The following is a 17744-nucleotide window of genomic DNA, read 5'->3' on the forward strand; positions in this document are numbered from 1 at the left end:
TCGTGGTTCTCTTTCAGGAGTATTAGCTTCAGAGGGAGACAGAGAAACAAACATGCAATTACTATACAGTGTGGCGGAAGTTGTAGTGGCACATGTGCACATTAAGAAGAAGATTAGGAAATGCTCTGGGATGAAAAGACAACCAGTAGGAACTTTGAAAGATGAGAAAAGCTAATGAAGCAAAGTTTGAGGAAGGTGGTGTAGGCAAAAGGGACAGTCAAGGTAGTCAGGAAGCAGAAAAGAATATAACATGGAATTCATAAAAATAAAATTAGTTCATTATGAATGAAGTAGTATGATAAGAGAGGGAAGCAATGCCTAGTTTTGTGAAGGACTTTTCATTCTAAATGACAAGATGCTTTGGACAATATCTTTAATGTTAAGGGAACTCATAAGATCATGAAAGATATCAGGTCTATAGTTTGGGATTCCTTGAAGCATTGTGGCAAACGAATTATAAAGGAATATTCTAGAAGTCAGGGAAATTTTAGGAGAAATTAGATTGAATGGAGAAACAAAGTGGCTGTAGTAGTGGGAAGGGAGGGAGTAGGTAGAACAATCATCCTATAGTTCTACTTTTTAATTTTTGAAGAATCTGTATAGTGTTTTCTATGTAGCTTTCCAATTTTATAATCCATCACTCTCACTTTTAGGTATATATCCCAACATCTGGAAGAGATGTTGCACATCTCTCATCATTTAAGCACTATTCATAATAGCTAAGAGGTGAGAACAATCCGAATATCCATCAACAGGTCAGTGGGTAAACAATATTTGGCACAGATCCACAATGGAATAGTGGTGAGCCTTAAAAAGGAAGAAAATCTGGTCATGTGTTATAATAAGGATGAGCCCTGAAGATATTATGCTAAGTGAAATGAGTCAATCACAAAAAGACAAATATCGCATGATTCCACTTACATAATGTATTTCAAATAGATTCATAGAAACAGAAAGAATGGTGGTTATCTGAGACTGGGAAAGGTGGATAGGGTAGACATTGTTTAGTGAGTAAAAAGCTTCAGCTTTGCAAGATGAAAGATTTCTTAGTAACTACTTAACACTACTATTTAGCTAACAATACTTAAAATGGTTACAATAAGTTTTATATTATGTGTGACTTGCTGTAATAAAAATGTGAAAAGAGCAAAATTTGGCCATATTAAGTGCAGGGAGTGTAAAGATGAGAAGTATATGACCAATCAACACATTCTGGCTTGGACAACTTGGTAGGATGTGATTATATTAATGGGAAAATGAATATATATGAGAAGGGACAGTTATTTTTATCGATGTAACATTGGTTTACAATGTCTTTTTTGTTTTGAAGGTGTAGGGTCTCTCTTCAGGTATTGTTACCACACCACACCCACCACCACAACACCCATAGCCCACCACCATAGTCCATGTGTGAGGAGGGACAGTTTGGAATCAAGCTATTACTAAATAACCAAGGTGATTAGGACCATCTCTTCTTTGCCTAAAGGGTTTCAGCACTGCTACAATAAGCAACTTAAGGCGTATTGCCCGGATCCTGCCTCTGATGGAAATTGTAGCTTCTATTTGCTTTTCTACCTTAGACTTTCTCCTAAGAACCGATACCCTCCACCAGTACACAGACACAGAAATGGGAGAAAGATGAAACAAGGGACAAGTTCCTACTTCCCCATTTTCCTCTGAGACAGTTTCTATAGGGTGCCTGGTATGTTCACAGTGGATCTGAACCCCAATTACTGATACTAATAGCCAATTCAATAATCTCTCCTTTAAAAAAAAGTCCCCATTTCTAGTTTCATTCATTCATTCCGCATTTCTAGTTTCAGCTTAATGAGTTTCATTATCTCAACACCTTTTCTGCTTCCTGGGTTCATCATCCAAATAAACTATGTATACACATCCTTGCCACAGACTGATCAAGTCACATATTAAGATAAAGATACTGAGTGATATTTAGGATATGTGAAGTTTTAGGAGTCTTTGGGAGATTAGTTGAAGTTGTCCATTAAAAAGTTAGCAATTAGCAATGAATTAGTGTGATCTCAAAAATATGTCTTTTCCATTGTCTTAATCCATTTTAAATGTCATCCTTTAAAACTTTTTTCCTCTATTCTTCACATTTATCACTGTTTTGTCACATTTCTCATATTTTACTGTTGTTTTTAAAGTTTTTTTTTTTTTTTTTTTTTTTTTTATAGAGGCATGTTTTATTTATTTATTTTGTTTGTTTGTTTTGTTTATACATGCACTGGGTACAGTCAGAAGCGCGGGAGGGTGAGAGAATTCACCAGAGCCAGAGCGGGGAGCAGAGCAGGCAGAAGGACCGAAGTACACTGCTGAGGGGAGCAGCGGGCGGCAGGAGAGGTCTGCGCGCCATGTGGGATCCTCCTCCGGTGGCCGGGAAGCAGCCGGGGATCGAACCGGCGCCGCAGAGGCCGCGGGCAGCTTCGCAACCCAGCGCTCAACCGCTGCGCCACCGGGGAGGCCCTGTTTTTAAAGTTTTAAAATCATAAGAAAGTTCACTGAATTAAAATTTTTTTTTCAAGGCCTCATCTTTTTCTTTTTCAAAAGGATCACTTTTTCACTATGTTTGCCTTCTGTTCCTCTTGAAATTCTGACCATAAGATCACACCCAATATTTTTCTCAATAGAATTACTCAAAATAAAGGTGTGTTCCCCATGGTCTCTTCACGTTAATTTCATCAAAAGCAAAATATTGTCCTTTAAAAAGAATCTGAAAGAATATACTAAAATATATTTTGACATAATTGCATGGTCCTATTAGTCTAAAAAGGGTTTGCTCTTTGTTAATAAGTCAGTTTTTCTTTTTTTCTTAAAAAAAAAAAAAACCTCCAGGAATCCATTCTGTCCATGTGTCATATCTTATTGGATGCACAGTGTCAGAAATGTGGTTGAAACCTGGAGAAATTCTGAATCTTTGGCACTTGTCCAAAAGCTAAAAGCAGTCCCAGCAGAAATGAAAGCTCTTAGTGTCTCAGGAGAAATGAAATTGTTCTGCTTGAATCAAAAATTGTTGTCTGAAAGAGAATAAAAAGTGGAAAGTCTGAGAGATGAAATGATGACTGACCTGCTCTTACAATTTAGAGTTCTCTTCCTCTCCTGTGGTGGGTACAATGATCATGTTTTCTTATATTAACCTTTCTGCAAGTGCAGTGATCCTCATTTCCTGAGATATCATTTTCCCTTATGCTTTGTTTCCCCTAGTTCTATACTTTTTCTGATTTTCAGAAATAACTTCTTTCTGTGCTACATATCCTCTCCACAGAGTTTAGAGGACTTGTTAATTTGCCTTAAATTTAATGAGAATTATTGAAAATTGGGCATTTAAAAGACACTAGTTTCACAAAAAGTGCAACTTTTAACAAACAATATAAAGAAATTAGAATGTCGGTACTAAAAAAAGATCAGACACAGGGTCTCCCCAGTGGCGCAGCCTCTGCAGCGCCGGTTCAATCCCCCGGCTGCTCCCCGGCCACGGGAGGAGGGTCCCACATGACAGGCAGACCTCTCCTGCTGCCACTGCTCCCCTCAGCAGTGTACTTCGGTCCTTCCTCCTGTTCTGCAGCCTGCTCTGGCTCTGGTGAATTCTCTCACCCTCCCATGCTTCTGGCTGTACCCAGTGCTTGTGTAAACAAATAAACAAATAAACAAATACATAAATAAATGATATTTAAAAAAAATCAGACGCATCCTCCTTATTATCCTAAGTTTATATATAATAAAATGAAGATTCATTCCATTTAAGTGATATATTCAAAGTCACTTAGTGGTAACCAACATTGCCAGGGCTAAAATATGCTCTTTCTGTCATTTAATGTAGTTCAATTGAAATAGACTTCGGTGTTTTAAAAGGATCTTACTGATTAATCCAAATGCTTTCATAGATTTTACATTTATGACAAGGAAATAATAATACATGGAGGATGTAATTAAATTGGCTAACCACATAGTTAATCAAGGGCAGAACAATTCCCTGAACCCATTCATTCACTCATTCATTTCTTCATTCATACAATGCGTATTTTCTGAGGGTATGGTTAGTGGCAGACATCATGCTAGGGAGCGGAGAATTAATCTTTACCATAGTAGATACAAATTCTATTCTCAAGGAGTTCATGGTAGGCCATGACTGGGCTGCTATCTATCCAGTTTGGACATCAGAAAGGACTTGGAAACACTGAATTCAGTGGAGTAGCAAGAATACCTGGTTGACCATGTCTTAGGTCTGATATGACCTGTTCCTCCAGTCTACAAATATAGAGGCATTAGACTTTGGTTTTCTGGCTCCTCTTGAGCTAAACCCAAAAGAACATGGTTACCTTTTTTAGGAAATAAATTAACCAACACACTTTGCACACACCAGCATAAGGCACTAGGAAGAAATGAACAGATACAAGCACTCCCTTAGAACTTTGTGTTGCATAAGCTTTTACAACAAGGAAATAATAATGCAGTCATATAAGCTGTTGGTAGTTAAGCAAAGTGGAAGTAACCTTTGCCAGCATCTGGACTGCCCTTTTTGACAGTTTTTGAACCCAGGTCAACCTTTGTGGACTAGCCTGGTTTAGAGCTTATTATTCAGTGATAGTTATTAAAAAGTAGCTAACTATAGGGGCCTCCCTGGTGGCACAAGGGATTAAGACCCAACCTATGAAGCTGCCTACAGCCTCTGCAGCACGAGTTCCATTCCCCCACCAGCCAGAGAGCAACCCACATGGTGCAGCAGACCTCTCCTGATTCACCCACTGCACCCCTCAGCAGTGTACTTCAGTCAATCTGCCTGTTCTGTTCCGCACTCTGTCTTTGGTGAATCTTCTCATCCCCAGACTTCTGGCCTGTACCCCAGCTCTTGTATGCATAAATAAATAAATCTTAAAAAAAAAAGTAGATAACTATAGAGTCTAACCCCAGGAGGGTTACATCTGGCAGCAGATCTTGTGCCATTTATTGGTTGGAAACAAGGTTTTTTTTTAATATTTTATTTTATATAATTCTTACATCATTTTTCATTTTTGCACAATGTATGCATTTTCATTTTGGTTATATTCCCCATACAATTGCACCCCCCTTATTTTGACCCTAATCCTTTCTCTCCCTGCCCCTCTGCCCCCCAGTGTATCTCTGGTTTACAGTTGCTTGTTGATTTTGATTTTTACTTTGTATTAATTAGTCTTTTTCCTGGCCCTTATTTAGGTTTTCTGAATTCCTGCTATGAGTGAGACCATCCAGTATTTTTCTTTTTTTTCTGACTTATTTCGCTGAGTATGATCCCTTCTAGCTCCATCCATGTTGCTGCAAACTGCATGTATTTATCTTTTTTGATTGCTGAGTAATATTCCATTGTGTATATGTACCACATCTTGATCCAGTCATCTATTTTGGGGCATTTGGGAAACAAGTTTTTACAAGAAATTTTCCACATTTATTTATTTTTTAAAAAGATTTATTTAGTTAGTTTATACAAGAACTGGGGCATAGGTCAGAAGTGCAGGAGGGTGAGAGAATTCACCAGAGCCAGAATGGGGAACAGAACAGGCAGACAGACTGAAGACACTGCTGAGGGGAGCAGCGGGCAAGGCAGAGGCAGAGGAGGAGGTCTGCTGTACCATGTGGCGTTCTCCCTGGAGGGGTGCCTGTTGCCCAGGGGGAGGGGGCGGTGGTGGAATCAAACCAGCACTGCAGAGGCTGTGGACAACTTCCGCAGCACAGCACTCAACCGCTGCGCCACTGGGGAGGCCCAAATTTTCCACATTTAACTTCATTTATGTACTTTATCAATCACACTGCTGACTTTAGTTGTACACAATGATGCTTACTTTCCATAATTCTCTGTCTAATCATTAGATAGAAGGAAGGGTGGTACAATGCACTTAAGAATTTGATGAAAAGAATCAAGTTTATTTTAACCCAGTGCCTGCAAAAATTTGTTGAAATAAATTCTATTTTTGAAGAGACTGGCAGGATGAATAACACACTCAACTCCTTTTCTTAACTTCGGTGGTGTGGGAGACAGATGTTAGATTATTACTCCATACAAATCTATGTAGAAAAAAACCTAAATAGGAAAAAAATGTAGAGATAAGATTGTAGTAAGCAGGGAAATTTTAAAAAGAACTGGATACTTTGAAATCACATTGTGGGGGGACATAATCTAAATTTGGGGAGGGAGATGAGTCAGTGAAGTCTCTTGTGAGAAAGCAATTGTCAAGCTGAGATTTTTTAAAAATTGTATATTTTTTTACATCATTGTTCATTTTAAACAATATTTGCTTCCCCGGACCCGCTCAGGTATAGTCCCATAGAGTTTCCTTCCCCAAGACACAGTGCACCATCACCTCAGTCCCCTGTGCTCCTCCCTCCCTCCCTTTGATCCCTCTCCCTCCTCCTCCCCTGCAGGATGTCTCTGATTTATAATTGTCTGTTTTTGCTTTGTTGTGTTTTGTACTGTTATTAATTTTTTACACTGATGTCTTATTTGGTTCCCCTATATTCCTGCTATAAGTGAAACAATCCAGTATTTTTCTTTTTCCTTCTGTCTTATTTCACGGAGCATAATTCCTTCTAGCTCCATCCTCCACATTGCTGTAAATGGCATGAGTTTATCTTTTTTGATTGCTGAATAATATTCAGCAATATTCCAGTCATCTATTTTTGGGCATTTGGGTTGTTTTCAGGTTTTACCTATTGTCAATAGTGGTGCAATAAACATAGGTATACAGGTGGTCTTTTGAATCAATGTTTTTGTGTCCTTTGGGTAGATCCCCAGTAGTGGAATTGCTGGGTCGTATGGTAGCTCCATTTTTAGTAGACTGAGGAACCTCCAGACAGCTTTCCATAGTGGTTTAACCAGTTTGCACTCCCACCAGCAAGGTAGGAGAATTCCTTTTCACCACATCCTCACCAACATTTGTTGTTGCTATAAACTGAGATTTTTCTTAAAGAAAAAAGGGAAGAAATTAGTCAAGAAAATTTGTGGGAAGTGGGGTTCCTTTTCAGAAAATGGAAGTCCAGTAACTTTCGTCTAATATTTTCCCCCATTCTTCATTTTCTCCATTTAAAAGACTGAATTATATATAGTCTTTGTCATTTAAATCACATTATTTATATCTCAAAGCCAATTAAAACCAAATCAAGATCACAATTGTGGTGATGTTACCTATCTGCATTCGTCAATACTCAAATCAGTGTACCAGGATGAATGAATTTTACTATATGGAAATTCTTTAAAAAATGAGAACTAAAACAAATACAAATTAAAGATAGCGTTTCTTACTGTTGTCCACTTGCTCTTTCAGTTTCACGTTGGAAAAGAAACAAGTACCATATAAGTGTGCTTTGGATTATGGGTGCTTCCTAGAAACTCTAATCTTCCCCTTGTGAATAGAATGCTTGGTCTTGTTTTTATTTGCCTGATTTGGTTGTTCTGTGTTCCTAATACAAGAAGGACTCTTTAACATGACTTTATTATGTAGACAGGCTATGAAAATCCCCAGAAGAAAAATTATGTTTTGTAACATACTGATTTGACAAATGGAGTGTCACTTGAAGACTTTATTCTGGCACTATATGACAGGTGTCTTTGTTATCTAAAAGAGCTATGGCTACACTCACTGGTAGAACACATTACATAGGTGCCTGAACCTTATCACGCCAGTAATGGGAAGACATGAGAGATCATTATTTCATAGCCTACAAAACTTACATCCCCTCGTTGTTAAATTGGAGGCCTGCCATTTCTCCACATGTCATCTGATGGCATCGTCTTTGATATTTATGACAGAGGAAATCCCTTGTGATTTTTGCCACATAAGTTAAATAGCATTTTCTTTAACTTTCACAGAATTGGAGAGTCTGATGTGAAAATGGAAAGTTCATTTAGATACCTTTGTTGATTGCATCAAAATATGAATCCCCCTCTTCTCCAAATTAATTGCTCCAAGACTCAAAAGAAGAAAAAGAGATATTGTATTTTGATGGTTAACAGTACTGAGGCTCCCAATGTGCCAGGAGCAGGCAGTACTGCTTCATTTATGCACATAGGCTCCTTAGTTTTCAGAACAATAATCAAAACAGCACTTTAAGGCAGTTATTACTATCTCCATCTTAAATAAGGAGAGTAAGACCCAGAGAGGTTAAGAAATTTGCTCCAGGTTGCAGAGATAGGAAGTCTTGAGAGTTGTGTTGTCTCTGATGATTAATTGTGTGTGCTTGTTATGAGGAATAATGCTGTGTCCTCACCCAAGCAGACTCTAATGCGGATGGTTGGGCATGTGCTAATTTCTTCCTTTGATGCCTTCATCTAATGTCAATTTGTGTCAGGACCTCAGTACTTCCTGGATCTCAGCATTTGCATAGAAGGTAGTTCTTAGTGATTCCCTTTAGGAAGTATAACCAAAGAGTCAAAGGAAGGTTTTGCTTAGTTAGTGACCCCACTTTTTTAATGCATAGTATTTTATTTTATTTTATATAATTTTTACATCATTTTTCATTTTTGTGCAATGTATGCATTTTCATCTTGGTTATATTCCCCATACATTCTCCCCCTTTTAATGGCAATGGATTAGGTGTGAAACATTTGCAAAAAAAAATTGCAAGTTTTTTTCTCATTTATAATGCAAATATAATATCCTTAATAGCCATTTCAAATTTTTCAAAATGGTTTACCTTGGTAATACACCAAAATGGTTTGCCTGGTATCTATTCCTTTATGATTCTTTCTTTTCTTAAAAGACATTGATATTTTTAATTTTTAATCTCAACTTACACTACCATGCCTTGTTCTATTAACCATAACTGGCCTGTTGCTCCTCTGTCTCCAAACAAACCAAAGCACATCCCAGACAAAATTTCAGGTCATAACAGGCCCTAAAATACTTTTGAAAAATCTTTAAAAATTAGTTATAGATGAGGAAAAACACTTAAAATTGACAATTTTTTATGTCAAGTATACTAATGGAGAACATGAGGTAAAAATGGGTTCAACTTTTTCCAAGTGGTCTGGTCTAGCAACTCAGCCACTGTAAGGTTATTTGACTGGATGTGGTTATTAATTTGATTTTAAGACTCATAGCTTTCATTACCAAGACACCAGGCTACCTGCTACAAAGGTATTCAGTTATGGAATTCTGGAAGCCAAATCCCTTTCTTTGAAGAAGTTGACAAGTTATCTGGACAGATTCTCATTCTCTGCAAACTGCTGAGCCTGCTTTAGAGACAGAGAAGATGACACACCAGTGGTTCTTGCTGCCTTTATGTAATTCTGGAAGTAAAGAGGAAGACAGTTTAAAATGCAGATGGAATTTTTTTTAAAAGATTTTTTATTTTTTTATTTATTTATACACGCACTGGGTACAGTCAGAAGCGCGGGATGGTGAAATAATTCACCAGAGCCAGAGCGGGGAACAGAACAGGCAGACTTGACGAAATACACTGCTGAGGGGAGCAGAGGGCGGCAGGAGAGATCTGCGCGCCATGTGGGACCGTCACCCAGCGGCCAGGATCGAACCAGCCGGGGATCGAACCAGAGCTGCAGAGGCTGCGGGCAGCTTCACAACCAACAGCGCTCAACCGCTGCGCCACGGGGGCGGCCCCAGATGGCATATATTATTCAGCAATCAAAATAGACAAACTCATGCCATTCACAGCAACATGGATGGAGCTAGAAGGAATTATGCTCAGTGAAATAAGCCAGAAGGAAAAAGAAAAATATCGGATGGTTTCACTTATAGCAGGAACATAGGGGAACCAAATAAGTCATCAGTGTAAAAAAATAGTAACAGTACAAAACACAACAAAGCAAAAACAGACAATTATAAATCAGAGACATCCTGCAGGGGAGGAGGAGGGAGAGGGATCAAAGGGAGGGAGGGAGGAGCACAGGGGACTGAGGTGATGGTGCACTGTGTCTTGGGGAAGGAAATTCTATGGGGACTACACCTGAGGGGGTTGGGGGAAGCAAATATTGTTTAAAAAAATAAAAAAATTAAATTAAAATAATTAAAAAATAAATAAAATGCAGATGGCTTCTTTACTTTGATCATCTTCCTTTCCTTTGTGTTCTTCAGAACTCAGCTTAAAAATCTCAATCATTCTCTAATTCACACATGGAATTCTTTCAGTTGCTGAATTACCTGTAGGGAATCATAACCCAACCTCATAAAAAATAACTGGACCAAGCTATTCTGCCACAAATTATGAGATATAACAGTATTGACTTCATTTGCTTTATTATCTGCATTTCTTCAGTGGCAACGTGAACTGATTTAAAAAAAATATACATTAGACTTTTTTGGACATCATTTTGATAAATTTAACATAAAATATTATAGTTTTTATAATTATGTAGCAAATTGTAAATTAAATGTTTTTATGTCAGATTTATTAATGGAGAAAATGAGGTAAAAATGGGTTCAAATTTGTTCCAAGTAGTATGAAATGATTTCCCATTCACAGGCACACCTGTGAATTTTTATTTACTTCTCATAATAAAGCACATCTGAAGTGAAGTGTTTACTTTTCACAAAGAATGAAAATGAGTCTTTGAGGTTTGGCCACAGCTACATATTAGTGTGTGTGTGTGTGCGCTTATATGTTGAGGCTAGTTGCAGAATCAGATTTCAGGTAAATTGGTTTTCTCTAGTGTCTCTTTTCCACATTCCCCTTGTTGCCTTACAGCAAGTAAGTTCTGAAGCAAGGCAAGCCTCTACTCTCTTCTGCTAACAATTTAAATAATCTGCATGTATACAATTCCCTTTGATTTGGTTGCAAGTGTGGGTTTCACAAATAACCAGCTGCATTTTTGTTACATAGACCCCATTTTCTGGTTCTATGTCTATTATCTGTGTGTTGTTTTTACTATAAAATTTGGTTAGGAAATTAGGTTTAAAATGTTAACTGGTGTTTGACTTCTGTGTAAGCACAAGAGTGAACTCTCAACTTCTCCTTTTTTATTATTTCCTCTCACATTTACTCCTCTCATATATGGGATGGGGAGATTTGGTTGGAGTTGTAAAGGGAAATTAAGGTAAAAATCCCAGAGGGAAATAAAAACAGCATCTCTAAAGAAGTTTCATTCATTCAATAACAGGGGCAAAATAAAATGTCTGAATTAGAATGTTATTTCTCCTTGCTCTATTCTTTGTTTTTTTCTTATTTTTTAAAAGATTTATTTATTTATGCATACAAGAACTGGAGTACGGGGGGGGGGGGGTTGGTGTGTGTGAGAGAGGATACACCAGAGACAGAGTGGGGAACAGAACAGGCAGAGTGACCGAAACACACCACTGAGGGGAGCAGCAGGCAAGACAGGAGAGGTCTGCTGTGCCATGTGAGTTGCTCCCTGGCCGGCAGGGAATCGAACTTGTGCTTCAGAGGCTGTGGATTGCTTCATAGTGCAGTGCTTGACCCCTTGCGCCACCAGGGAGGCCCCTCTTTGCTCTATTCTAGGAGTATCACAGAGGATAAATTGCTGTGCCTGAGAAGTGGATGTTTTAGAATCAACGTAAAGTAATATAAGTTGGGAAGCAGACTCAATAATCAAATTCATATCATCCAATAATATTTAATTGGCACCTATAATGTGTTAGGCATGATTCTCAGTTTTGGGTAAATATTTATGACCAGAAGAAAGATCCTGATCCTCATGGAGCTTACATACTAGCAGGGTGAAATAGATAACAAAATCAGTAAGGAAGAATGGTTTTTAGAACTCTTATCAGTTCAGCAAAGCACAGTCATACAGACATTGTTCCTGAAACCAGACTTTCTAAGAGTGAAGCCCAGCTCCTCACCTCCGAGCTGTGACTTGCATCTCTCCTGCTTCAGTTTTCTTATGACTTATGAGAAGACAAGAACAGCACATACACTGTAAGCTTGCTATGCATATGTAAGGTCAGGAATGGACCACTGTGCAGGTTTTCTAATCCAGCAGACTGGGGAAAGGAGGAGTCAGAGTCCTCAGTGGTTTTGCAGGTTTTTATGGGGATTACCAGGTACACGGCAGGCAGGGGTGCTGGGGTGCCGGTAGGCTGGCAGGCCTCCCAGCCCCCAGCAGGTCTTCACTCCGGGCTCTCCAGCCTTCTCTCTGCTTCTCTGCTCTTGCTTCTCTCTCAGCTTCTCCAGGAGTCCCCGTGACGCCACCCTTAAAAGCCCAGGTGAATCCCATCTACCTACACCCACACCCTACTCCAGGTGCCCGCCATCAGGCATGCATTCAGGACCGCAGGGTTCCGTCATCTATCCTAATGGCGGGAGGGCAGAAAAGCCTGATACCTTTTAACTTACCCTACAGAGTACTAGATGAACTAGTATATGGCCAGACTGCCTGGTTCACAGTAAGGGTTACTGAACTGTTTATTCAACAAATAAATGTGGATTGTTTTATTATTGCGGTAACATTGGTTTATAACACTGTATATGATTTAAGGGTATAGGATCACACCGGTCAGGTATACGTTACCATAGTACGCTCTGGACATTTTTAAGAAAAGCATCATGGGCACGGGGAAAGTACAAAGCGGATACTTCTGTAGGATAAAGGAATTAATCAGGCTTTTTATGCCACTAGCCTCTTGGCTATCGCCTGTGGCCCTGATAGTGTTGATGCAGGTGTTTGGGAGCGTAGGTGTGGGGCATGAGTGCCTGATTGTGGACACTTGGAGCATGAGTGCGGGCATGTGTAAGTGTGCATCCCTGAGCCTGGAGGGGGATAGAAGGGTGGTATAGGGTCAGGACTGGACACGGTGCAGGTTTTCTATGATCCTGCAGACCAGGTAAAGGAGGAGTCAGAGTCCTCAGTGGCTTTTGCAGGCTTTTATTGGGATTTACCCTGTTCACAGCTGGCGGGGGTGCTGGGGGGCCGGGAGACTGGCAGGCCTCCCAGCCCCCAGCAAGTCTTCATTTTATCTGGGCTCTCTGGCCTTCTCTCTGCTTCTCTGTTCTCGGCTTCTGCTGCTTCTCTCTCGGCTTCTCTTTTGGCTTCTGCTGGCGTCCCTGTGACTATAAAAGCCCAGTCTCAGCCCAGGTGAATCCCATCTACCTACACCCACACCCTACTCCAGGTGCCCGCCATCAGGCATGCACTCAGGACCGCAAGGATCCATCGTCTATCCTGATGGCGGGAGGGCAGAAAAGCCTGACATTTTTTTCCTTACCCTACAGGTGGCATTGCTCAGAGATAGTTACGGGAGGACCAGTGACTACAGAAGAAGCAAGACCACAAGAGAATGCCAGAGAGAGCCCAGAGAAAGAGTGCAGATTCCCAAGGGGCTGGGAGGCTCGGTTGCCTCCCAAGCTTCTCAGGCTCCCCTGCGTGCCCGCCCGGAGCCTGATTGCCTCACTGCACTTGTATATATGGTGGTCAGGTAACATTGGAGAAGAAAACGGATGAGCTAACCCTTGAAGGAGGTGAAGGAGGAGTTAGCCAGACAAATATACTGGGAAAAAGCATGTAGGGTAAATGGAATTTATTAGGTTTTTTTCTGCCCTCCTGCCATTAGCATCAATGATCCACACCTGTGGTTTACACGCATGCCTGATAGCAGCACCAGGAGTGTGGTGTGGGTGTGTGTGAAAATGGGCACACCTGAGTCAAGAGACTGAGCTTGTAAGGGTGGCAGCAGAGGACCATGCGGCAGAGTGCAGTAGAGACCAGCGGAGAGACCATTAGAGCCCAGAAAGAGTGAAGATTTGCCAGGACTAGGAGGCCTCTCAGCCTCCTGGCCCCCTGCCTGCCCTGAGCCTGGTTGCTTCAGTACAAATGGTGTAGAAAGATCATTCACTACAAATGGTGTAGAAAGATCATTCACTACGAATGGTGTAGAAAGATCATTAGAAGCCTGGAAAAGCCACTGAGGTCAGCAGGACTCTTTTTTACCGGTCTTCCCAGACCATAGGGAACCTGCTCTATGCCTTGCTGGCACTACAGAGCGGTACAAACAGAGCAACTATTCTAAGGTGACAGTGTGGGTGCTGAATTGGGGGACATACAGGGAGGCCAGGGAGGCTTGAATGGAGCAAGCCTGAGACCAGGTAGTGGGCTGCAGAGCCACTGGGAAGATTTCAACTTTTATTTTGAAAAAGATGAGAAGTGATTGGTCATTTAAAGATGAAGAGTGGCATAAACTGATTTTTAGCGATTGAAAGATTAGTTTGCTGCATTGAAAATAAATTTTAAGGGGAAAAGGCCAAAAGCAGGGCGACATTCTCAGGAGAAGTGATGGTGACTTAAACCGGGGTCATTCCAGTGGTAATGTTAAGGAGTGTCTGGATTCTCTATCTATTTAGAAGAGAAGAAGAAAGAAGTTCTGGATGGATTGATATAGGGGGTGCAGGAAAGAGAAAAATCTAAAATAAATCCAAGATTAAAAGTTCTCTTAATGATTTCTCCTGTCTTCCTTCCTTCTTACTCCCAACATTACTCATCTGTCCCTGTTTCCTCTTTGTACCTAATGCCAAGAGACCTCCCAAGTCTAGGAGAAATCACAATGTAATGAAAGGAGAGTGGTTTTGTGCGACAATGGAGCATAAGAAAGAAGCAAAATCCATCTGGAGGAAGAATTCAGGCTGGCAGCTCCTCCCACAGAATACCATGGAGAACTGTTCTGACTGGAAAGAGATACAGATGGAAAGACTCGATGGCCCAGCTCCGTGGGTAATCTTTTATGAGATGAGGCAGCTTCAGAATTTTCGGAACAGGCATGGATTTCTATATATCTTGAACTTGAATGAAAGGTTGGGAAATCTAAAAATAAATATTGGTGATGAAAGCTATCTTTTTTTTTTTTTTTTTTTTTTTTTAAAAGATTTATTTATTTATTTATACAAGCACTGGGTACAGTTAGAAGCACGGGAGGGTGAGAGAATTCACCAGAGCCAGAGCGGGGAGCAGAACAGACAGACCGACGAAACACACTGCTGAGGGGAGCAGCGGGTGCGGCAGGAGAGGTCAGCGCGCCATGTGGGACCCTCACAGGTGGCCGGGGATCAAACCGGCGCTGCAGAGGCTGCTGGCAGCTTCGCAGCCCAGCGCTCAACCGCTGCACCACCAGGGGAGGCCCATGAAAGCTATCTTTGAAAACGGTAAGCTTTTATCTCCTCTCTCCACCCTTCCCAGACCATTTTGTCATTTCATTCTCTTCCTTTTCAATGTGTGGGGATAAGCCATATCTGAAACTCTATAGTGTCAAAGAATAATTGATTACTACAGGAACTGATACTGACTTTTTCCTAGTGGTATCTATTACACTATCTCTACATAAAACCAGTCTGGTACTATCAATGCACTCAAAATGATGAAAAAGATGATCAGATGGAAAAAAAAAATCTTCTTTCTCCCATTTTTGCTGCTCTCCCAACATCTGCATCCTTCTTTTTCTTTTTGCTTCCCTTTCTCCACTCTTATAAGCTAAATATTCATCCATAAATACCATTTAACGTTTGATGCCTGAAAGTAGCTGTTAAACTACAGTCTCCTTTAAAAAATGAATCGTCCTCAAATCTGGCCCTATTCAGCTACTCACCAGATGTTGTGGCCCCAGGCTGCATTTCTCAGGGGCAGGCAGAGGAGGGGAACTGATTCATCGACATCTTCTGTCAGAAGTCAATAAGCTATCATTCAGTCCTCCTGGGCCCCAAGCAGGTGCTCCTTCCTTCTTCTGACATACCAAAGGTTCCCTAGACCCCAGATGACAGCCCCTATGTTAGTACTTAGTGGCACAACTGACAGGTGTTTCTCTGTAACACCAGACAACAGGTGTTTGCCTGGTGCAGCCTGCCAAAAGCTAAGGTGCCAGAGTGGAAAACAAAGCCCATTTGCAAAAATGATTACTGTAATTAAGAGCTATGGTGATGCAAACGATGAACACATATACACAGTTTCACTCACACTCTCTCAAATCCTCCTCTCAACAGAGAAAATGATGGTCACACATCACCCAACCTTACAAAATGTTCAAGTTCCCACCTCTTTGGGGAGAAATTGAAATGATAATTAAGCCATCTTTTGAAATCTTTCTTTATAAGGATCCTTATTTAAGATTTATGTTATTATGAATTTGGGGAATTACAAGGCAGTGGATGCTGAAAGGAGACTGCCTTGGAAGAGCTTATGATTTACTTTAGACCCATAAGAAAAGTAAAACAGCTAAGTGACAATCAAATCACAATATGTTTGGTGGTGCCCTGGACACAATATTGAGTTCCACTGTGTGCCCCTCTGGCTCCTAGCAAGAAATTGCCACATTGACAATGTAGAAAAGTCTAGATAATGATATGCCATATGCACCTCAATCCCTCCCTTAAGGATCATATAGGAGCTTCAAAGGTATGGCAGATAGCAGGGGGGGCACTTACATAAAGTGGTTTTTTTTTTTTTGCAAACATCTGTGAATAGGAATTAGTCACTCATTTTTTCTTCCAGGAGCTACAGATGCTCTCATTGTTCTGATCTGAACCAGCCACTGGAGTGAAAAGCAAAGGGTGGTATGGACCAAGAACAAGGACACGTATATCAGTAAATCACTGATTTTATTTTTTATATATATTTTATGACTTTATTTTTTTATATATGTTAGCATTGTTTTCATATGTGTATATGATAATATTCAAAATAAATATATTTGTTTGGCTCCAAATTTTAATTTAGTTTATAGATGTTTACATGAAGGAGCGTGTGAGTAGTTCAATACTAGCTGCTATAATCTGTGGTAATGAATGCTTTTATACTATGAATACGGGTTCAGCATTTTTTGTTTTTTGTTTTTTTAAAAAGATTTATTTATTTATTTATTTATACAAGCACTGGGTACAGTCAGAAGCGCGCGAGGGTGAGAGAATTCACCAGAGCCAGAGCAGGGAGCAGAGCAGGCAGAAGGACTGAAGTACACTGCTGAGGGGAGCAGCGGGCACTGCAGGAGAGGTCTGCGCGCCATGTGGGACCCTCCACCGGTGGCCGGGGAGCAGCCGGGGATCAAACCGGTACTGCAGAGGCTTTGGGCAGCTTCGCAACCCAGCGCTCAACCGCTGTGCCACCAGGGAAACCCAGGTTCAGCATTTTTGAACTAGCTATTTTGCAAAGAAAAAAGTGGGACATTTACAAATAATTCTCCTTCTAGACTGGACTAGAAAGTTCCTGATTTTAGAAAAAATATGCAAGGAGTATTTCTTAAGAACGTGATGCCTAAACTTATCTCAGGGAAAGAAAAAACATTCATATGCTGTCATTGAGATAGCTTTTAATTGTGTGTACCTGCCCATCCCAACCCCAAAAGAAGCTGCATCTCCAACTGCAGCTGTCCTTTACCAATGAAAAAAAGTAAGCATCTCATGGGGGGGGGATAATTAATACATAATCTGTATAGACTGGCTCTCAGACATGGCCTGAGAGGTCAGCTTTGATAGAATTAATTTCTGAACAAATGGTTTTGCTATAGGGCAGCCCCGATATTGAACGGGTTGCCTGGCTGTGGGTCCTCACCCGCGCGCTTAAAAAGGACTTATTAATACTCCACTACAGGCATACACAAAAGGTTAATAAAAGGTTTATTCACAAGGGAAAAGGAAATAAGGAAAATGTACAACTCAGGGAGAAAATAGGGAAATAAAGTCTTTAATGCGTCCTACCTGATCCTACGACCTGGAAACCCAAAGTCACTCTCAGAGCTGGCCGGACGCTGCGAGATGGCAGAGTGCCAAAATGGGAGAACCCCTCCAAAGCCCACGTGTCTGCC

This window comes from Talpa occidentalis, unplaced genomic scaffold, assembly GCF_014898055.3.
Source record: "Talpa occidentalis isolate TD23 unplaced genomic scaffold, MPIMG_talOcc4v2.1 talOcc4.6, whole genome shotgun sequence".
NCBI lineage: Eukaryota > Metazoa > Chordata > Mammalia > Eulipotyphla > Talpidae > Talpa > Talpa occidentalis.